Source organism: Bactrocera oleae, chromosome 3 (assembly GCF_042242935.1).
Source record: "Bactrocera oleae isolate idBacOlea1 chromosome 3, idBacOlea1, whole genome shotgun sequence".
Lineage (NCBI taxonomy): Eukaryota > Metazoa > Arthropoda > Insecta > Diptera > Tephritidae > Bactrocera > Bactrocera oleae.
Window position 1 is genome coordinate 80,095,003 of NC_091537.1, and position 24,935 is coordinate 80,119,937.

The window sequence follows — 24,935 nt, forward strand, 5'->3', positions numbered from 1 at the left end:
TCCCTTTCGGGTGCACGCCTTTATGTGTCGCGCGCTAAAAATAATACAATAATTTGTTCATTGTTGCGCATGTTTTCTGGACGCATGTTGTGCTGCATAGTTTCCTGTTTTTTCGTGTTGTTGGTATTGCTGCTGCTGTCAAAATATTGTAAATATGCTTTTAGGCGCGTTCCATTGTTATAATTACTTATGTTGTTACTTTTGTTGTTGGTCATGTGCATGTTCACATTATTGTTTGCTTGTTGCATGCATGCTAAAGGTATTGTTGGTATTTTGTTATTTCGCTCCAGAGCAAAGAGGCAGCGAGAAGGAGTGAGTGTCAGCGAGGGAGTAACATGCCGACATCGCTTGTAGACAATCATTCATTTATTTCGTACATTCACGTGACAAATAAAATGTTGTCACAAAATTAGCCACAATATTCATGCGTATAGGAATAATTACATGCGAAACGTTATATATGTAAATAGAGCTCTTCAGTGTGGCCACATGAGTATAGGTCTCACATACACACAACTATATTGTACTAATTGTCAAAACTCTTATGCCTATGATACTTGTTTTGTGTTGAGTTAAGCAGTACGCATCTAGTTTATTCTATTTTCTTTTTGGTAACTGGAAATGATTAGCATTCCGTCGTCCCAATAAGCATTTTACTAGCTTTTAATGTCATTTAAACTTCAACTAGTCGATACTATTTTTACAGTTTAATCGAACACTCATAAAACACTTCAGACATTTAATACAGTATAACTGATATATGAAAATAAAAATCAAAATTAGTTTTCATGATATTCTACTGGAGCGTAACGCAATGTTTCGCTTGATGGTTAGCTGATGATGAAAGTTCTTATTAGAAAAGTCATTATGAATATTGCTTTGTTCAAAGTTCACATATCCAATCGTAAGCTGATAAAAGCGCATATTTTTGAGATTTTTCTTTTTTGAGAAACATTTTATTTAACTAATAAATAAAAATAATGTAAATTTACAAAATGTAATTTTTAATGTACCTTAATAACCGGTGATTCTTTTTGAACATTTTTGGATTATCTTAACCGCTTAGCTGAACCCTAGGCGGACATGCGTTGACATTTGAAACAGTGAGGAAGATTTTTGAGCTTAAAATTACGTAAATCTAAAAACTAAAAAAAAATGTATTATTATATAAGTATACAGGTAATGAGCGAAGGACTAGTAAAAATTTTGATTTTTGGCAAAATGACGACTGCCTAGAAAGTGTGTAAAAAATTTAAAACTTCAGAATTGCTTCCAAACCAAGAAAAATTTTATTCTTTCTTTATTACCTGTAAAATATATCCAAGAAGTCCGTGTGAAAATTTCAGGCCAAATATCCAACCGTTTCGGAGAAATTTTTCACAGCGTCTTTGTAAATAGAGTTACCAGAAAAGCGTGTTTAGTGTTTTAAAGCCAATTATACTAGGTTAGTAGTCTCTCACAACTATATTTGCCGGATCAGCTTCAACATTTTGGGGAATATTCGCAAACGTATGTACTTTCGTTATATGTATATGCAAAATTTTTTTGTTTGAAATTTACAAATGTATATACATTATATACAAAATAACCTTTTAAAAAACACAAAACAAAACTATATACTTTTTAATAGTTTTTTGGCAAAATTTTGTTTAAAAAATTTTCATAATATGCTTTAATTTATTATATAAGATTTCTCCCTTAAAAAGCTTAAATTATTTTGCGCCTAAAAGTGCGCTTCTCATACGGCAACCAGGAAAATTACGATTTAAATATATTTATCCACACTGTTGCAATTGCTTGCCAAAATACTATTTACAAGCAATTAAAATTTCAGTTTATTATTGCTAAATGCATGTCTCTTGCACTGTCTACTTGCGAGATTGACACGCTTGCCCTTAGGCGCTTTGTAGTGATTGAAGGCAGTTACAGTTGTGCCGCAAATAGCTTAAATAGTTAAAGCACTATGAATCGCTGTTACAAATCGCGAGGCAAAAAACTGAAAATAATATTATTAACTTTGTGGTCGAAAGCTCTTCCTGGTATAAAGCTTTTGCAGACTAAAACTTTTTTAGTTTAAAATTTTTCCTTTACTACTAAAATTTTTTCCACAACTGTAGCATTTAATTGACGTATATTTTACGTACAAATATGCATTTAGTCAAGATGCTTTTCAATTTTTATTGCATACATTGCGGCGCTTTGACTTTGATCATTACATTTCTCCGCTTCTAACTTCAACCGCTGGCTGCAACAACAATTATATGCTTTTGCTATGTTTGAAATATAAATATATGTTTGTATATACATACATATGTAGGAGTTTGATTACTACTGGCTTTCAAAGAATTCACTAGACTATAATAGCATTGAGCATGCCAACTAAGTAATTGTAGTTTTGTGTGCAAAACAAAAACCAACTTTAAAACATACACAGACAAATTGCATGTCTGACTGCAATAGAAACAATACAATGACCGCCTAAACACAATTAAGTGTCATCCAAGTTCGAGTACAGACTACAGACGTTGGGCCAAAGTGTCGAAAATGTAAAAACAACAAAGAAGTTACGTAACTACGTCAGGGCAAGGGGTGAATAACAGCAATAAATGAAAGCATTTAATTGTCGAATTGGCATACAAAGTGGCAACAATTGATGTTGGCCATTAGAAATGGTTTGAAAACGAGAGGCGAACAACTTTTGTGTGCGGCATTAAGGTGGCTCTCAAACGATTTTGACGAATTTTGGTTCAAAAATTTTGTGGCTATTCGAATGCGCTGAAACATAATTTTTATTACAATAAAATTTAATTCTGATTGTTGCAAAACTTTTCTGTGCATTAGGGTGTTTCCTAAAAAGTATATGAACTACTTTTACTACTTGCAAAATCATGGTGGAACATAAAATTTAAATATATTTATTGAATAATTTTGTGTGTACATTAAGATAGTTCGTAAGAAATCTGATGATCACGTTTTGTTTTCAAAAATGGATTTTTAAAATCTGAATAAACAAAAGCTTGATGGATCACAGAATTTTTATATGATTTTTTTAACAATTTAGTGTGAGCATTAGGGTGGTTTGTAAAAAATCTGACAACAATTTTTATCCAAAAATCGTGGTGGATCTTAAAAATTGGAAAATCTAAAATTTTGGTGGAACATAAAATTAAAAGCTGATGGTTAAATAATTTAATGTGTGCGTTAGGGTGGCTTAGAAAAAATTTCAAAAACAAGTTTTATCACAAAATCTTGGTAGATCTTAAAAATTTATAATCTTAATGGAACATAAAATTAAATTTGAACCTTAAACAATTTTGTGTGTGGGTAATTCATAAAAATATTGATAAACAATTTTTATATTAAAATCTTGCTGTATCTACATAGAAATCTGATGAATTCAGTTTTTTAGTTATTAATTTAAAATTTATTTCGGATTACTGCAAAGCCATAAGTCTGCATTTGGGTGATTCTATCATGTAGACTGCTTATATCCTAAAATCTTGGTGGATCTTCGAAAGCTGATGAATTTTATTACAACAAATTTTGATTGGGTTTGGAATAAGATTAACCAAGCTTTAATGAATGCAGTTGCCTTAGTAGAATCTCGGATTTGTACGTGGTGTGAGATTCTTTCTTAGGCCAAAATCAGAATCACTTTTTATATGCGTTGCCATCGACGGAGAGTTGTGCCATTACAAAAATCATCAAAAATTATGATTTTGTTTTTGGAATATCTAAGCACCACTCCAAGATACATAGACAGATTAATACGGTAGAGAATTGTTTTTTGATTATATGGTAGCTTGAACTTTGGGTTGACTTTCCAAGAACTGTGCAAATATTTTTTTGTGACAATTAAGTATCACCCTAAAGCTCTTACGTATATGAATAAATACTTTTGAACTTTTTTTGTTTCATGTGTTATATTTGGCAGCTATAGCGTAGGCGTTTAGTAAAGTTTTCGAAAATTGTAAAAACATTATTTTAGAAGATTTTAGTGCCACCTTAAGGCACATAAATTAATATATCAAAATTTATTTTTATTTTGGTCTGACAATGGGTATGCATACTACCTTTTGCCTGTGTAAATAATGTCCAAAAATTGTAATAAAATTTAATACTTCTAAAGATTTGCATGCCTCATGGAGCTCTCTACCACATATCCAAAAAGTATCTCGCTTTCCTACCAATTTAATCACATTAATTGTGAGTCTTCTTTAATTAAGCAAAAATATTTCATATTTGTCTTTTCACTTTTATTTATTTACCATATACCATAAATGGCACACCGAAAGCCCACAACGCCGCTTTTGTGCATACATAGATACATATGTATATTTCTGTCGCATCGATCAATATTGACTTATGCATTTTCATTTTTAATTTTATCGAGTTTTACCTGCACATGTGTATTTCTGTATGGCTCTTGTGTGCTGCGCCGCAGAAAGCTATCAGCCGCCGAACATATTCTTGCTACTCTAGTTTCTCTCATTCATTCACTCTCTCTCTCTACGCTTCTTCCGTTGTCACGCTCTATCATAGCTGACAAAACTCGCGTCGTTGCAGTGGCGTGTGAAACAGGTCAGAAAGTGTCGCGCCAAGTCAACCAGATGGTGCCACTTGATTAACTTTGATTTATTTTTGCACACACACACACACACACACACATAAATATATGCTTACATATTTATAAATATGCCCGCAATAACTTTTAAATGCTGCCATTGTTTCTATGGACGCTTTCGGCTGCATAGGCAACGTGTATATGTAGATGTATGTGTGCCGTCATATATGTAGATGTTAAATTGATATTTTTATGGAATTTTTATTTATATTAATTGACTATGCTTTTATGTTTTCGCTTACAACTAGTATGCAGAAATTATTATGTTAGTTACGCAAAAAGTTTGCAAATATCGTAACATATTTTAAGGCGCTCCGCATATTTTGCTCTACTTCATGCATATATACATAGTTCTGCAAGTAGTATTGATATTTTTTTTACTCCTACTAACAATTCAGCTACTTTTGCTGTCTGCCGTCAAGTATTCTTCTAAGTGATTGATGCTGATTGAGTACAGGTGCTATGCATGATTGAAAGTACAAATTTACAAAACACTGCAACAACAATAATGCAGTTCATAGTAAAAAGTGAAAATTTTTTTATCGACTATATTCAGAATTTTCGGTTGCATTGACGAGCCATTTGCTTATAAGATAAACTTTAAGAGACACACCAAGTGTGACAGCTTAAAAAGGCGAGTTTGGGGAAGTAAAAAAAATACTACTTTATGAATTGTTTTGAAATAATTGTAGTATGTTTATACATATTTGGGAATAATTTTGGAGACAAAAATTAAATATTTTTCGAGTTACATGCGATCAAATTTGCCGGCAATTTTTTTTTGTTTATACCCTGACACAGATGTATTAAGAATGCTACGAGGTTTGTAACACGCAGCAGGAGATGACGGAAACTCTACTAAAATATATGCCATAACTAAGCTGCATACTAAGATACAGTACTGTTATTTGGTAACACAAATCGCATAAAGGATGGGCACCAGTAATTTGAAAAGTTTTTAAAAGTGGGTGTGGCCCTTGCTCTCTAATATGTTTAATGTACATATCTCCAAACCCAACAAGTTATAGCAACCAAATTTACACAGGAAAACGATTTTTGACCGCTCTTACGACAGTGTGAAAATAGGTGAAATCGGATGTTAACCCCAACTACTCGCCATATAACGGTTTTGTTAAAAACCAAAATAAATGCGATATATTAATAAATAGATTCTTCAGAGACACCCTTTATAATTGCAATTCGGAGAGAATCCATTCCTTATAGTAGTTTGTTAGTGTGTTAAAAATGGGTGGAATCGGCTCATTCCTTCCTATATACGCCATATACCTAACAGAAGTATTTTCGAACTGGCTGACTGCATACTTGTATGTCAGTCAATATGTGAGTTATCTTAATAAAAGTGAGTAAGCGTGTATTTTTGTTAACAGTGTATCTTTACGCTTAAAATGCATAAAAACGGGTGAGAACTTACCTTAGACCCCATAGAACTAACAGGATTTTCAAATATCCATTTATATATTTATGATAGTGTGTGTGGTATGAAACTCAGAGAGCAAATTTGCCGTTAGCAATATGTAGTATTGCTAAAAATAGATAAAACCGGGTCAATACCACACCTACCTCCAACATGCCTTATATTAAAATAAAATAAAAAAACGGTTGGTTTAATACCGTATATATCGTTCAATATGTAAGACAGCTTAGTAAAATTAACTGAACTTATAATATTAGATACAAATTAGTTTAATGCCGAAAATATGTGAATTTAGTTGACGAATCACGCTAACTCTCATACGAGTATACATATTACTTATAACGTTTTTATTATATTTTATTCTAACAAATCTTATGCCGATTTTGTCGCTCAGTGTGTAAGTTATTTATTTATAAATTGCTTCAAAATATGTCTCCCAGCAAACCAGAGCAATGCCAGAGGTTAACACAACAAGCACAGACCTTTCTTTGCCCACATTATAGCCTATATAGTGATTTCCGACTTTCTTCCGTTTGAGTTGGTAACAATCTGTGTAACTTTAACTTAGCCGTTCCTTACTTATTCATATAAAGTTTTGCCAACACTTGATGATTTTTCACCTGAATTGTTCCTTGCTAGTTGAAAGAGTATAAAATGTTCAGTTACACCCGAACTTAGCTCTTCCTTACTTGTTTTTGTTTGGTTTAGTTTGAGTTGCGCCCCCGCTGATTTCGTACTGCGTATTTACACCTACTATACCCCACACCTGTTACCACAAGATGAGCATATGGGAGAAATTTAAACCAGAATTTTATTGTAGGCGCTTATTAAGTATAAATGTAGATTTTTTTTAAGAAAAGAAATATAAAAAATAAATAACCAAAGTACGTGCAGCAATGAAGCTGACACGTGACAAAATATTGTAACAATGCCAAGGCAACGGAAGGATAATAAACAAACCTAAGTCCACATGTCATGTGTATATACATGTGTGTGTATGTTTGTATGTATTTCGTATGCGACAAGATGTAGAAATCCGCAGCTCGACTCTGAAGAGACGTGAAAAACCAGCAACTACAAAAGGAGCGTTTTGCTTAGACAAAAAGTGTGTGAAAGCTCCTCGTGGTGCTACACGTGAGTAGGATTATGCTTGTGTGGTAGCAGGCGTAAAACCACCGGAAGTCAAATACAACAGAACGTAAATTGCCTGCCAAGTAGCTAACAAAACGAAGTAAGCAACTGTAACGGCGACGGCTAAGTAACCGAGTAAGAAAATATGTGAAATAAAGCGATGCTGAGGCTAACAACAACACAGGTACGTGTATATATATGTAGATGTATTTGCAGGAAAAAAAACCGGCAATATGATTTGCGGTGTACAAAGCTGTCACATTTTGTGTGTAATTTTTGACGAAACATAAACGAAAAATAATATGCGTCAAACGGCAGTGCGTGTGGGTAGGAAGCACAGAAGCATGTACTGGAGTCAGCGGCGTGGGGCAGCAATCTGCTAGCAATGCGTTGTTATGGCAAAAGGGCATGGTGGCTATATTGTTGTGAGGGCGCTACGTAATTTACAGGCGTATGCGTGACAGATTAGATTATGCTAACATAAACACAGGCGCATAAGCAAACTTGAGGCATATACACGCTACAATTTAAAATATGTCACGGAGTGTGTTAGCAGTTGCGTTATATTACAATATGTGTAGGCGTACATACATACATGTGTGTATACACATATATACTTATAAGTCTGTAAAAAAAGTACATATAGCATATTTTCCGGCGGCGTCGTAATTTGACACGTAGCGCAAGTATGCAAGCATATATATAGGCTCATATGCCTTTCTTCAGCTTATATGATGTTACTATGTGTGTATTTAGTTGCTTAATACTATGCATGCGCGCTTATGCATATACATATTTATGTAATTATATTACATATTTGAAATTTGTGCGTTTAGCTTGCTGATAATCGCAATAATAATAATTTTCATGTTTGGTTGCTACTTAAAAATTGTCTTTGTGCGCACAAAAAGCCTTTGTGTATGTACATAAAATAAGTATGCTCATATATATGGATAAACCGACTATGCACAGATTTTGTCTAATGTTCTTATAAAATTTGCAAAGCAACAAATACTCAACGAAATTTATTATCTGCATTTGTTTATTTTGTTTGATACATTTTAGTATGTTAAAGCTAGAGAATGAGGGAATTTTAAAAACGTTTCTTTTTGTACAAAATTCTTTTGGCTTTGTATATATGTATATTTATCTGGATAATATAGCTCATTAAAAAGTCCTTATGTATATACTGCGTAAAGTAGTATATGAAAAGTATACGAATGCGTTAATTTACTGTCTCTTGATGGTGTATATTCTATACATATTTTCAAATATTAGCCTACTTTTTGGCAGGCTGGTCTAATTAAAAGCATAAGAACTCTAAAATAGGATTACTAAGGATATATTAGAAGAGGATACTTAGAAATGACTGGAAAAATATGAAAACATACTTACATAAATCCAATAGCTTAGTAGTATGATACAAAAGATGAAATATGAGAAAATAAGTGCACGCACTCAATATATTTTTTCTTGGAACTTTTGTAGAGTAATTATAAATTTGAAAAAATCCCGAAAAGTACGTTAAAATGAAATTAAAAATTTGAAATGCTAGAGGGAAGCTCCTGGGAGTAGTATATTAGAATAAACATATGTTTAGTAGTATAAATTTTGCACACGTAGTTTAATTTTGTAAATTACATACATATATACATACATATATATGTTAAATGCATTATAATTATAGTTTAATTTTTATAACGGCCTGAACGAACCGAAGACCGAACTTATGGCTATTTGTCATGAAAGATTTTTTATAAAATAAAACAAAATCCATTTTTCGAACAGGGGTTCCCAAACTGAAGTATCAAAGTTGACTAGAATCGAAAAATATAAATAAAGTAAATTTTTAGTTATTATGTTTAGGTATTTTACTATATTTATTTTTAGGTATTATACCAGTTTATGAAATTAATTTACCAAATATTTAGATGACGTTTTTAGGTTTGGAAATGGCACATACTCGAACCGAAAATAAAGAGTGTTAAAAATAATTGTAACTGAACAACTTAATTTTGTCGTCTGACTAAATGTTGACATCGTATGGCCCCTAGTAGTCTAATATATTTCGCTGAGCACAGTGGGCTTTAAGAGTTACAACTGATGTTAAAAAATAAATAACAATAGTTTTTCGTTAGGTTATATCTTTCAAAATATTATTTTAAATTTTTAAATCGATATCCCAAATATTCTTTGAGTTACAGCTTACTAAAAAGAAGCCACTCAGTTGAATCAGCCCTTTCAGCTTATTAATATAACATTATATTATTATATTATTATATTAATAAATATTGTTATATTAATAAACTGAAAGGGCTGATTTAACTGAGCGACCGTGTTCATATATATATATCTATCTTATATATTATATATATACTTGTATATATAAATGATCAGAATGACGAGACAAGTTAAAATCCGGGTCTGTCTGTCCATCCGTCTGTTCGTGCAAGCGATAACTTGAATAAAAATTGAGATAAAAGAGATTGATAAATTTTGATGCACATCTTCCTTGGCAACCCAGGGAGGTTGGTATTGCAAATGGGCAGAATCGGAGCATTGCCACGCCAACAAAACGCCATTAAACGAAAACTTTAATTTGTACAGGAAGAACACAGCTTAGCACAAATAGTGCCTGTAAGGTATTTCATCTTACGTTCAAAAATTATTGCAATCGCACTATAACCTGTGCCAAATATGAGTAAAAGTAGTTCAACGCTTCCCTTAACCCCCATATACCTAACATACCCTCTTTATACCGCATCTATCGGTCAGTATTTAAGGAATCCTAATGAAGTTTAGAAATAATCTTTTTCTAATAACAGTCCTCTTTCCTTAAATGAATAAAATCACGGCGATACTTTCCTTAGTTCGGTATGAATTTTTGGCAAAGTTTGAAGATCACACTTTTAAGAAGCGCTAATTCCAACATTTAGACTAGATCGATACAAAGCTTGTTACCAACATATGCAACATGCCTCATATTAAGAAGTTTATTTATATTTTGGGCAACATTTGTGACCGCTGAAATTTAAAACGGCTGTTTGCACACATATATATTATAAATGATATATTATATGTATTAAATTTTCCAGCGTCGCAACATTGCACGCAAAATTCAAACTCATAAAGTCATAAAAAAGTTTACTCAAACATATTCACCACCCTCCACAATGACGCTATTTAACCCTTCAGTCATGCTGCTTATTAAATGCTATATATTTGAAGTGGCTGCTGTGTCACACGTTTATATAATTATGCCGTAGTATGCCGCCACATGCAAATCTACACTCTCGTGCGTATTTGTCTACTGCGATAATATTGTTTTAATTTACAACGTTGTGGCACAAATGTTCATAATTATGTCATAACCATTGAAAAGTTAGCCAATCACATACAGTCAAAGCAAACAAAACGCAAGCTGACAAAATTTTGGATTTTATTGAAATTTCTCGGGTCTGCTGAGTGAGCACATTTAAACTCTGTTTTATATACATATTTTTTTATGTCTGCACGGTGTTATGTGGATATGGTGTATTCTTTATAAACGTATGATTTTAATATATATTATATATGTAGAAGGATTGCTGTGAGTAGCGTGCTTGTTATTGCTTTGTATACTTCATTCGTTAAACGAGAAAAAAGCGTATTACTTACCTATTACCAGCAGTGCGTATATAAAATATCTCAAAGTGCTATTAACGGAATTTAGATACTGCTTTCTAAAGTGTTTAATGAAATCAGAACTAAATTAAATATTATTCTGGCAGAGAAGAATCTCACAGCTATTTAAGTTGTGGAGTTTATGGTTTTTAATGCGGATTGGAAGTTGGTCACCTTATAAACAGAATATACTTAGTAAAGTTTCATCAAATAATATAATAAATCTGGAGATTTATGCCTTTCTTCGACTTCCTAGTAGAGGATTATGATCGAGAAATTTTTTTGTATAAAATTGTTAATCAATATATAAACAATACTTTCTCCTTTGAAAACACAGTCGAATTAAATGAAAAAATGTGTCTAAGATAACAAGATCTCTACACAGATTCCAACATCTTCAAATGATTAAGTGTAAAAAATGCTAAAGCTTAAACCCTTTATCAAAAAATAAAAATATTATAAAAGATTTTTATTTAAATTTATTTATTTATTTTCATAATATTTTTTACAATTTCACAACCATTTTGAGCCACTTGGAAATGTATATATTTAAATTAAAAAAAAATATATATATTATAGCTAAAAGCTATATATATTTACATTGGAAATACGTATACAAAAATTATTAAAAATCCGTACATTAAGTAAAAAAAATAAGTCTTCTATATAAATCTTTCTGTACAATATTTTTATTGTCCAATGTGTGGTAGTTAAACTTGTGTTTTACCGATTTTTTAAATCTCTAATTTTCTCTTTTATAGTAATTTCATTTATCTCTTCAATATTATAGTATGTATAAGTATAATATATATGTATATATATGTTTATCTATGGTATATGTAATTAATATTTTGTATACATTTAATATATATGGTACATATATGTATCCTGCCTGTTGATTTGGCTCCAACTTTTTTTGGTTCTTAGATATTTTGAAGGTCAAATTTTTTCTTCCGGCTAGATCATAATATAATATTTTTATAATGTTATCATTTTTTGAAAGAAACTTTTATTTTTTTTTCTTTATTGTTATGATGTAATTAAATTTTTTTTTAATTATTGTAATATATATTTCTTTTTCTTATAATATTGAATATTTTTTCAAATACTACAACAATTGTTTTCTGAAATGATTATTTTTTCTATATAAACCCATAAAAACATTACGAAAACTCTTCAGCTGCCTTAACATAATTCAACTGTGAGCGTTTCCGAAAGGTTAAACAGTTTTCCTGTGTTGTTGGCTTGATTATTAAAATTCGAGTTTACAAACACATTAATGTCCAACTTCTTTTTGGCAACATTGCACTTAGCCGCATTTTTTATTAATTCGGTTACCATAAATGTTTTAGCAAGCTCCCATTAAAGAAGTTCATAGCGACTGTAAGTGAATAGGGTTCAGCTACGTCAGCAGTTTGAATGAATTGCCTGAAATATACAAAAAGAAAAAAATTTTAAAAAGGTGTGAAAGCAAATTGTATGAGAATTATCATTGCACATTTTAATTACAGTGTTAAAATACCATAATATTTATGTTTATATTCAAGTATAAATAAAAGAAATATTTTTATTTTAATATTAAATATTATATTATAAAAGTTTTTCCTTTTTAATCTTAGTGAATATTTTTGTAGAGTATTGCCGAGTTGACAGTTCTCGCTAGGGTTTAAATCCAGTTTAGATAGAACCGATCACCGTGGAAACAAAATGCCAAAAGCCAGTCGTTTTTATTTATAAATATTTTTCTTTAAGTAAATTCAAAAAAAAAATAAAACATAAACAAATATTGTATTGGATTGACAGTAAAGAACTAACCTATTTCTTTTTATTTTCTTTACAGAGTGACTGTACAAATTGTTTGCTGAAGGCATAAGCAGTGGTAGATGAGCTAAATGTGAGTACTTGCTCAATTTATTTAGAAAACTAGGAATTAAAAAGTTCCAAACGCTAACTTCAACAACAAACATGATTATACATTTTTAATAATTTGTTCATATTTGATTTAAATCGCGCATCGCGCGATGTTTTATTAAATGAACTGAATTTTTTTATTTAAACTGAAATAGGAGCTACATATTTCGACTGTTATTTTTTTTATATACTATTTTTTTTTTAACTTTGACATAAATGTACAAACAAATGAAGTACTTTTATTACACTGCCTAGCAAACAACAAAAAAAAATAATTCTGATGCATTTGTAACTAAACTAAACTCGATTACAAAGTATGCGCAAAATGTTTGCATACTTTTAGGCATATTTTGATATCTCAAACGGAACAAATCAACTGAACAGACAGAACTGCTTCGGTACCGCGCTCAAAGCCCGCGATGAAAGCTATTCAATAGCTTAAAAAAATTGTTTGAAAGAATCATAACATGAAAATAAAAATTTTTATGCAAAATACTTTGTTTTCAATATTTACTGAAAGTAAGATTAGTGTTGCGATGGCTATCGAACAACTATCAATTAATATACAATAAATATAGTTTAAAATAAAAAAATTAAAAAAACACGCTTTTAAAGAATATCGAACTTAAAAGTTGAAAATAATTTTAAAAATTAACTTAAACAAATAATATATAAAAAATACTAGTATAATTGAGGAAAAAGCGTGGAGCGCTCGATATACGAAAATTATGACAAAAAGCGCCTTAAGCCTTTTCCTCAGTTATACTAGTATTTTTTATATATTATTTGTTTAAGTTAATTTTTAAAATTTTTTTCAACTTTTTAGTTCGATATTCTTTAAAAGCGTGTGTCTTCAGTTTTTTTAAACTATATTTATTACTACTCAAGATTTTTCTAATAGAAACGCCAGGTTCTCCCCAACGTAGAATTCCTTATACTATTTATAAAATTGAAGTCTTTAAAATATCTCAAATGCAACAATAAATTATAAATTTAAGACGTTAGTAATATTAAATTTTTTCCCCTATTTTTGCAGTTGAAATTCATAAAAACTGAATTTTGTACCACTATAAACACTAGCGTGGAACGAAAAAAAAGATTTTATTTGCTTAGCTTGAGGGTCAAATTTGTAGATTATAAAAAAAGAAAATTTTTGGAATAAATAAATAAAATTTTTTTAACATCTAGTTTCGAGTTAAAATTTCATTTCGTAAAAAAATTTTGATAAGGTTCTAGAAGCCGTGACGAGTCTTCTTTCTGGCCAATTCAAAGTTATCAACTTAAAAAAATTGTTTGTGCTCATTATTGGAGTTTTAAAAAAAGTCTTAAACGACAACATGCTTTCCTTAAGCGTTAAATTAAATTTTGAGTCAAAAACCGTCAAATTCGGTAGTTTTTATATAAATGTAAAGAGTTTAAACCAAAAAAAAATTTTAACTCCAAATTTACTTTCTATGTTTTATAATCTACAAATTTTACCCTCAGGCGAAGCAAAAAAAAAATTTTTTTTTTCAATCCACCCTATTAAAGACCAAAATCTGGGCAACAAAATTTTTATACAAATATTTGCTGATATTTTGTACAGAACTTTTCGTATCCACTTTGAATAGTGTTGAAAATAGTAGATGTGCACACAGTAGACATAAAAAAATATTAATTTTCACATAGAAAAATATATTTAACGAATTATATAAATAGGTGGCTGAATTCGTAAAATACCAAATGAATAATAGCTTTGTACGAAGTCATTTTAATAATTTTGACTTTAAATGTATATAAAAAAACTATATATTATATATTAATTGCGCCTAGATGTAGGCAACGCCTGATCATGTTTTTTAAATTTGCATATGCTTTTTAATAAGAAAAGGTAAATTGAGCTCTGTAAGAAGTAGTTTAAATATTTTTGGCTAACTATATACAATTATATAATATATATGTATACAAATATATAAAAATTATGTGTCATGTTTTCTTCGTGGTTATCTCCTAAATTAGTGAACCGATTTTAGTTCAACTAACCGCACTGTGTCCAGTTTGAGTCGCATTGAAAGGTAGTATAGTTTATGTCAACTGTATTAAAAGTAAAACAATGCATAAATAAAAAAACATAGTTCGCAAAAAACGAAAAATTATAAAACTAAATTTTTAGTAAAATGCCAAACAAAAAGTTTCTTATTTCTTCAATTGACCACTATTTGTATGCGTAATTGTCAAAATTAAATCTGATGTAAAATCGCTTGGATTCTCATAACTGCCAGAAAGTGTTCGCCTTTATACGTAGTTATTCACTGTATTGAATAGTTTATTATAATAGTATTTAATGTATATCACAGCCACAGCAGCGCGTGGTCTGATCTTACTAGTAAACAACAGTTAATATAGTTATAATAATAACTGCGCCTAGGTGTAGGCAATGTTTTCTTTTGTTATATAAAATTTTTTAAAATAGTTTCTAAATTAAGAAAAGGAAATCTTATCACCTCAACATGATACTTTATCTGAAAATGTAGCTAGTTTACAATCATGAATTTAAATATAGTTTTTCTATAGTCTGTAGATACCATGTCGGGTTTTGTGCTTATAGAATGAGCGGACCAGTTTTTTCTCATATTGTTTATAATATTTATTTTTCTTGCTATTGCTCCTATTTATTACATATCCTAGCCCAACGTATTATACCCATATATCTCATTTACATTTTACTACTCTATTCCTCGTCTAACACTGACTCTACTAGCTACTATTTCACACATTTTACCAAACTAATTTCAAATAACAAAGCATGCATCAAACAACAATTTTGCATAGAGTGCCATATAAAGACAATGAAACAGTTAAGCAACTACAGAGAAAGGCATAAACAAATCCCAGTTAACATGTAACCATTTTTATTGTTGCGCACTTTAAGGCGCACAGCCGGCGGCCGTAGCAGCTGCAAAAGCCATTCGCCAACACACGCACACATTTACAGCAATCACTAGATTCACACCGAGCTATTATTTAACTGGGGAATTGTGCGAAGTAATGCAAAGGAAACTAAGAAAAAAGTTGTTAAAATATAAATGCAAATAAAATCATAAAATTGCTAACAAAACCGTGTAGTAAAATAATAAAATGTCTATAATTGTATGCATGTACATATGTATTAGTGGAAAAGTTGTTTGTTGTACGATTGAATTGCAGTGGAATAAAGTAGTTGTGGCAGCACAAACACAGAGAAGCAACAACTGCAAACTTTTCGCTTCTGACACGCATACTAATAAACGCGCGCTACGTTTGCAAGCATGTGTGTTCATATGTGCATGTATGTATATAGTTGTTTGTGTATGTATGTTTGTATGTACATATGTATCTGCATATGTAATTTTGTAATTGCTCACAACTTTCGTCCGCTTTTTTATGATTTCCTTAAACATTTTTATTGCATAACAACCGGCGCATACGGTGTGATAAAGACAATGCAATATGTGATTACACACATACGCACTTTGTACACACTTACACATAGGTATGTATGTTCTAAGTGTGTAGAATTGTGTAGTTAGTTGGCGAAACTATTAACTCACAATCAACGCTACAAAGCAGACAATCAAATGCGGTGAAATTAGTCGGCTTTTCGTTCGTGCTTGTTTTGTATTTCGAGTAACCAGTTAAAGAAAAATAAATAAATATATCAAATAGAAATAATAATTTTTATGGTTGCTGTGGAATTGTGTTGCTTTGCAGCATATAGTTTATGACTTTGCAAATATTGTTTTGTAAATTATTTCTAGCGCGGTCTAAAGACGAACACATAGTGATGTATAAACTTATTAAATAATAACAATTTTATTCTAAATATCTTTACAAAATATTTTTAAAAATTTTGTAGTTAAACCATTTTAACTCTAATTATTTTTTCTTATCTTCTTGATTCATTTTATCTTTAATTATTTTTTCTTTTCTTCTTGATTCATTTTATCTTTAATTATTTTTTCTTTTCTTCTTGATTCATCGGTTGAGATCAGACTTGCTTGAAATGAAAGCAATAAATTATAAGCTCTCTTTCATAAAAAGTAACGCAAAATGTTTACCCTGTACAAGCGGCTCCTAGTATAAATGTGAACACAGTCCTTATAATCATTAAATATCTAGATTCTGTTTTTCCTTATATATATTTATGTTTTCATCATCGAATGCTTACAAAAGCCATTGCTTGAAAATTTTAAAGATAATATAAAGAGTATTGGACATAAAGAATGGGTCAGAAATCCCGACTTTAATGTTAAGTTCTATACATTACGTGCCAGCGCTCTTGGAAGTGTGAACATTCTACAAAAAATGAATCTTCCCTATTAGTCACCTGTAATAAGATACATTTTAATATACTTAGCAAATTCTGGTTTCTACACAAAACCACGTATTTTCGTAATCCTTTAGAAAATTATCTAAATTCGGCCCCCAATTTTGCTTTCCACTTCAGAGAAGAGTGAAATAGGGGTGAGGAGGACCAAGACCCATAAATAAGTATCTAAACGGATGGCTCAAAACTAGATAAGCGAGTGAGAGGTATAGTCTTTTCAATAAAATAAGATACCACAATCGCCTTCTGACTACCAGATCATTTTAGTGTCTATCAAGCAGGAATCACTGCAATCAAAGAAAGCCTTTTGTGCTGACAAAAAGTGCTCACAACAAGCATTATATTTATATAATAATAGCCGCTTGGCTTTGAATTCACTGAAATCATTGAAGGTTTCATTAAATTTAGGTAAACAAAGGCTCTTTTGATCTTTTAGTGTATCTAACATCTTGTTTCATAATAAATCTGCAACTGTTGCCGCGACATAGTGATATTCCTGGTAACTGTGTAGCAGATGAACGAGCCAGAGCAGGCAGCACCCTACAATTAAACTCTGGAAAATAGTTAATATATATGCATTTGGCTACGTGCCTTGTAGGCGCTGTTCGGGATCGCCTTCAGTTCGCTTTGCGAATCTTTTTTTTACGGCCTTAATCGAGTCGAAACGGGTGCCATGGTGTGGTAACTTGAGTTTTGGAAACAAAAAAATGTAACGAGGTATTGGTCTTAAAATCGTTCATTATACTCTGTAGCAAGAGTAAGACCAGAAAGTTTCCGAAAATTGTTTTTTTCGATATACGCGGTTTGGTTCATCATGAATTCGTTCCAACTGGACAGCCGGTCTATAAAGAGTATTATTTGAGCGTTTTGAGGCGTTTGCGCGAAAACATCCGTCGTAAACCGATTTGACAAAGATAACCAGGTATACACCATAGCTCTCCATAATAACCAACCAGGTTTTTGATTTGCTCAAAAATCGAATTTTGACAGGCCGAAATTAGCAAATTATTGGGTAAAATTCATTTTTTTCTTGAAGCGTTGCCATTCTGTAAATTTTTGTATTTTTTTCGACCATAGGTTAATGTAAGCACACTATTCTCCGGTAGAGATTTTTTTTTTGTAAGTTTCAGCGATGGAGAAGGCCGCTATGAATTAAGTTTAATTATTTTCTATTGATTTTACTTGAAACTTAATTAAAAAAATTTAACTAATTGCAAACTAATTACTTTTGAATTAGTCTTAATTGTATCATAAAAAACCTACTTGGGAATGCGCTCTCTCAGTTTACTCACAATGCTAATATTTTTTATTATGGTCACCTAGCGATGGTTAATTCACCACCATTACACGGGCAAATGAAGCAAATGAAATGTAGGAGTGTACAAAAACAAACACACTAACTTTACAGTTGGTAAAAATTTTGCGCTATCTGCACCTTTTGCAACTTCTTTCACCAACACGATTGTGCAGCACTTGTAAGAGTTACCGCGCTGTTTTATTTTCAAGTCAGAGGCCATACACACATACAGAAGCATATATATGTTTATGTATGTATGCATGAATGTATTTGTGTACGTATATATTTATTTTTATATCTCTGTATATTAAATGTATTACAGCTGTATTTGTTGAGTGGCTGAAAGTTGTTGCACATGAAACTTTTTTAATTAAGCATCCGAAGCGCTAAAATTTCATAAGGTTGCAATGTGCTTTTGCCGCAAAATTGCTGTTGGCGTATGCGTGGCATGCGAGCAGGGCAGCAGATAAAAGAAACGCACATACATAGCAAGAAGCAAGCGTTTAGGTGTAAAAGCTTTTGCCACAAACACACAGAAACACACACACATGCACAGTTACACTTGTTTTTACATACTTGTATATGCACCGCCTACACATGTTTTGCCGCAATTTTATAGCTGCCACATGGCTATAAAATAACTATACACCCACAGCTAAAAGTCTCGCAGCTAATGTGTCTTTGTAGGCGTGTGTATGTCGTTTTTTTTTGTGGTAAATAACCTGTGTTTTAGGCGTCACTCGCAATCTAATGCACAACATGCAACAAAAAGGCGCTTCGTGCAATGTGGCAGCAATAAGCTTGCAACTTTTTAACCACAACTCCCTGGCAACTTTCAACTTCATAAGATGCATGTGTGCATATTTTAAGGCGTTACGCCCACATTCATCTTCTTTTACGCGTACTATTTCGTTTCGTTATAATCTATTTGCCGCTTGCCGCTAATGAAAATATTAATTTCTGCATTTATTGCATATTCGTATTTGTATGACACTGCGCTGCGCGTGGCAGCTTTTTCGACGCTCTCGTTGTGTGTGTTAGTGTTTTTAGTGTCTTTGCCAGCGCAAAGTTATATCAATGTTTATTTGCAGGCAATATGTTTTGCGTTCTCTATGGTTTTGTCTTAATTACATTTCTTGTTGCCTGCTTTTGGGCGGCGCGATAAAAACTCGTATTTTATTATTGCTTCTGCTGCGCAAGTCAAACGTGAGTTGTGGTTTTTGAATACTTATACATACTTTTTATTGGTGTTAATTTTAGTTGAAAGTACTGTTTATTTTTATAACGGAAACTTCACAGAAAATACGCAGCGTACGTGCTCATAAATGTATGCTTCTCTTTTTCTTATGCGCACACAAGTGTGGTTATGGCAGGCAATTTTTTGAACTTTTAAAGTTGTTGAATAGCGTAGAAAACAGACAAGTGCTATATAATTCTTTAAATACGTTTTGGAACAAGTGAAATAGATCGTGTAATTAGGTACATGCGTGCAGCACAATAAAGACTGCTTTCGTTATTTTTCTATCCCTTTTTCAGTTCATTTCATTTCTTTTAATACCCTACTAAGAGTATATTAAGTTTACCACGACGTTTGCCACATCAAGAAGTAAACGTCGGAGACCCACAGATTTTGAGTTATTGATCTGAAACTGTGCGCACGTCCTTTTCTCTCCAAGAAGCTGCTTATTTGTCGGTACCGCCGATATCGGACTGCTATAGCATATAGCTGCCATACAAACTTAACGATCAAAATCAAGTCCTTGTATGGAAAACTTTTGTCGGGGACGAGATATACTAACGACATTTGTCATGTATTATTTTATAAAACAAAACAAAAACAGATTGGATCACTCTGTCATATAGCTGCCGTATACACTAACCGATCAAAATCATGGAAAAATCATCATCAAAATGTAAGGAATATTTTCTATTTGTGAAGGGTATTTAGCTTCAGTGCAACCGAAGTTAAAGTTTTCTGGTAATCTTTTATGTTAAGCTACACTAGCTAAGAAGAAGCCAACAATGTGGGTAAATATTCAAAGGTACAAATAAGATCTGTCATCTATCATCTATCATCTGACACGTTTTTATTACGATGTTTTATTTTTATTCTGTATGTTACCTAACCTTAGATTGCTGCTAAGGGCTTCCATGCTAGAAATTTATGAGATCATACATGTTTTTGGAACTTTAAGCAAGGTGACCAGAATAAACCTTGATGCCGTGTACTATCGTTGAGAGACCGATTGGACCCAACGATTACCATCCTCCCGCCCAACCGGCACGAAGGGCGTACATGTCGAACCAGAAAAGGCAAGCGAGTTTTTAAATATTGAGGTCCAAAACTGCTTAGCTACAGAAACAAAACTTTCAACAGCTAAGATTTATAGTTACGATATAACAAATTGTTACATTTTTATTTATTAAGAGAAAACAATAAAGTCTTTTTTAATTTTGAAAAGTGAGTCAGATAAGTCAAATGTACTGGAATGAGAACTAAAATCATGACACATACGCCCGAATGGTTCGTTTAGTTCGAAATTTGAACTACTGGATTTTAACAGTAAATGACTAAACTGCTTCGAAAAGTGAACCGGGATGTTAAATTTAATTTCAGAAAGGAGAAAATAACTGCAAACTGTTCCATTTAAGATTTTCACTAAGAATATTATGCCAAGTATTTCCCTACCACTAGAAAGTGTAGGTAGATTTATAAGTGTAAAACGACAAGTGCATGGAGGTAGACTTACCCTAAAATCCCATCAGAAATGACCTAAGGCCAAAAAAAAAAATGTTTTTGAACAGACTCTGACTGAGACAGACTTGTCAAAATGGATTTGGTAGCTAAGGTTCCATAAAACAGAGCCATATTCTAATATAGATCTAACCAAAGTTGTAAAAAGTGTTTTAGTAATATACGAATCTCTAAATTCCTTAGACCAACGTTTAACAAAACTGAGGATAGCTTTTGCGTTAAAGACCCTGGTATCAATATAAAGAATAAAATTAAGCTTAGGGTCCATATTAACTCCCAAATGAACATAGGTAAAAACTTGCTAAAAATATTTAAATTTAAAAATAAATAATAAGATTACAAGTGTTCAAAATAATGCTAGTCATTTTTAGCAATAAATTCATTATCTCTAAGGAAGATCTAGCTTACGTCGACTGAAAACACACTGTTGGAAACTGGCAATCTATCGCAGACTCATTTCCGGTGACCAAATTTTACCGAGTCTGCTTTTATTTGGACCATGACTACACTCACTGCCTTAGACTGGCTAAACTTTATAGACTATAGAATATATAATAGGTAGTATGAGACGTGAGGCTATAGAAATATAATAATTATTCTAAAGTAGCTAAACAAATATGAAAATAATATGAGACCGTAGACTTTATGGTTAGAGGTTGCAGGGTCTCACTTGCTCACATATTTCACTAACATAAAAAAAATAATAATTATTAAATAATACTTGTAATTATTAACCTCTCAAATATTTTTTTACCATGAAAGAGCTTGACTCGCAAGTAATGTTTAATATGTAAACTCCTCAGCAATATTTTTGCTTCAACGTTATTATTCGCTGCTCTTTTAATTGTTTTTTTTTTTTTGTAAATAAAATGATATAAAAGTTTTCAGTTACCTTTTTGCGTAATGGCCTTCCCACAATTTTCTTTTCAATTGCTCATACGGGTGAGCATGGCACATAGTATCACCCATATGTATCATTTAATGCTGAGCTTTTTATAACTGAATTGCAACTCTTCAACCTATAAGTACACATGCAATAAAAACAATATTTTCTTTAATGGTAATTAAAGCAATAAATCTACTTTTTAAATTAACTATAAATATTCAAAGCGTTTGTAGAGAGTTGCCAACATATTATGTATTTATTATATACCACAGAAATGAAGCATACATGCCGGCGCATTTAAAATTTCAAACGTTCAGCGCTACAAAGCAGCTGTTGTAAGCAAGACCTTTTTTTTGCTTTTAACATTTTAATATTTATAAAAAATTTATGAACGTTTAAGCAACAAAAACATAAAAATAAAAATAAAGCAAAAATATTTATGCCACATTTGCCTTGCCTGACAGCACTTAATCCTTCAATGGAAATTGCGCACATTTCGTAAAATTATAAAAGACAGTTATGCACTTGTAAAGCTGAGATGTGATGTGTTATGCGCGCGTACATGTATGTGTATATGTATGTGCGCTCCAGTATATATGTGTGTGTATGTGTTGTGTAAGAAAGACAGGCCGCCTAAATGTAGGTCGGGCATTTATTTATGCAATTGCACTCAAAATGTTGACATTACAGCAAAGATGACAGCCTCTCAGCTAGCACGCTTTACTCCCCTACTACTCTATTTATAGTGAACCTTCAATAGCAATCTGTAACTGTATTGCCATTTTATGCATTTCTGCATTTCACATTTTTGCATTTCACACAAAGCGGTAAACAAAATTTGACATTCGCCGCGCACACAACTCTCGTTATAAATATTTATATCTTCAGTACATGTATATAATTTTATGAGGGAAAATTGAAATTTTATATTGCCTACAAGTAAGTAGGCCTCATAACATCTCACATCAAGTATTTGCAATGGTTATTGTAAAGCGCAGTAAGGCGCTGGTACTTCTGGATATATCAAATAAATATATAAAAGTGTATACTTCTAGAGATATCAAATATATAAATAATAAAAAAAAATTCTACACAAATAAAAAATTCAGCGCAATATGCAGGTAACTCGCAAAACTATCGCGCCTGTTGTGCGCCTAAAATGCTGCAACATAAGTGAAAAGTAAGCATTGTAGCGATGTACTGCTGTGTGCTCAAAGTTGAGTACCAAACTCATAACTATATTTGCTGTATGCTGTTGTAAGCGAATTAACAAACAAAATTTTCAATTTAAAATGGATCTGTGCGAGTCGGCAGGAAAGGAGGCAAGAAGAGATAAATATATACATAGCATAAGCAAGTAGTTTGTGCTGACTTGAAAGCAGGAAAAGTATATGCGCCTATATTTGGGCTGAAGATTTCAGAAATCTAAGCTTAGTCGGCGAATTATTGTTTGAGTTGAAATTGTCGTAAGAAATATTTCAATATTTAAGGCTTACGGGATTAAAGGAAAATACGTAACTTTTATTGTCACAGATTTAATAATAAAAGAAATGATGATAAAGAAATGTAGTTACTAGACTGTATAAGTGGAATTAAAAACGCAAAATCCTCAAAAAAATAAATTCGTCGTATCAGCATGAAGAGCTTATTAGAAGGCTGAAGATACCATACATGTTAGGACGTTAGGAGATATTGGTTTCCCTCTTTCAAATTTAATCCTACAGTTTTCTAATTAAATGATGCTTGTTGGAGCTACGAGTGAACACTTTAAGTTACTTCTCTTATATTAGCTTTCTTATTTGTAGTTGTTTTGCGGTTATGTATATCTCTTTAAATATCAAAAGTTTTAAAACTAAGTCAGAATGTTTCAAAATTCATAACTAGCGTCACCTGTGTTTTGAGTAGAATCACGGCTATGAAATCGTTTATAATATTGTAGAAGTGTTTGGGGAGTCTACTTTAACGCGAACACAAGTTTTTGAGTGGCAAAAAGCATTCAGTGAAGGTCGTGAAGTCATCGAAAATTTATCTGATGCGTATCTGCCATCCACCTATGGTAATGACGATAAAATTGAAAAAAATTTTAAATAATGCTTCAAAATCGTTGTCTTGACTTCAGAGAGATAGCAGAGGATCTCAACATCTTCTATGAAAATACTCAACAAATTTTGGTTATTGTTTTGGGTATGAATGCTGAACTTGAATCTTTAACAAATACGACGTCGCGCAGAGGTCGCAAAAGAAATGCTTGATAGCGTAGTTGGGGACCCTACATTCATGAAACGCATCATTACTGGTGACGAAGAATGTGTTTATAAATATGATATTGAAACCGGTTCAAAATGCCCATATTGCTAATTGATCGTTTAATTCGTTTACGTGAAGCAATTCCTCGGAAAGTTCAATTGTGACTGACTTTTCAAACAAGAAACGAGAGTCATCGCTCAGCCACGACATTCCCCAGATTTAGCTGCCTGTGTTTTTCGAAATTGAGCACTTCATTATATCAGGAATACACTCGGCGATTTGCTTTTCACTTCTCTGACAAAACTTTCCTAAAACTTCTCATTTTTACAACTTTATTGTGTTATTTCACTTATCATGGCCTTTTAAATGAATAATCTCCCAATCCCATCTCAAAATGGCGTTTCAAAAATATTTTTAAAGTTTTCAGTCTTTTAAATTCACATTACTTTGGGTCCTTAAATATAGCATGTGGCAGTAAGTCCATATTAAATTGTTTAATTTATTTTGGTTTAAAATTGGATAAAATTTTTTGAAAAGATGGCAACCATTCTTAAAATTTTTTTTCAACTGTGTTAAGCAGCTCAATATAGGTATAACTATAATATTTTATATATTTTAACAGTTTGATCTGTAATTTTGAA

At 31.7% G+C, this 24,935-nt stretch overlaps 1 protein-coding gene and 1 long non-coding RNA gene across 15 annotated transcripts in view; one reads left to right on the plus strand and one right to left on the minus strand.

Moving 5' to 3' along the window:
- Lar (tyrosine-protein phosphatase Lar) overlaps positions 1–24,935 on the plus strand; it is a 781,775-nt gene that overhangs the window by 246,641 nt on the left and 510,199 nt on the right. For all 14 annotated transcript variants that reach the window (XM_070107010.1, XM_070107011.1, XM_070107015.1 and 11 more), the window contains one exon: positions 12,694–12,747. The gene's annotated coding sequence lies outside the window, so the exon portion shown is untranslated. The remainder of the gene's footprint in view (positions 1–12,693; positions 12,748–24,935) is intronic.
- Positions 11,525–24,935, minus strand: part of LOC118682299 (uncharacterized) — a 31,856-nt gene continuing 18,445 nt past the window's right edge. Inside the window, exons 2-3 of the long non-coding RNA XR_004978068.2 lie at positions 22,054–22,180; positions 11,525–12,281 (exon numbers count right to left, since the gene is read on the minus strand). This is a non-coding gene — a long non-coding RNA (uncharacterized lncRNA). The remainder of the gene's footprint in view (positions 12,282–22,053; positions 22,181–24,935) is intronic.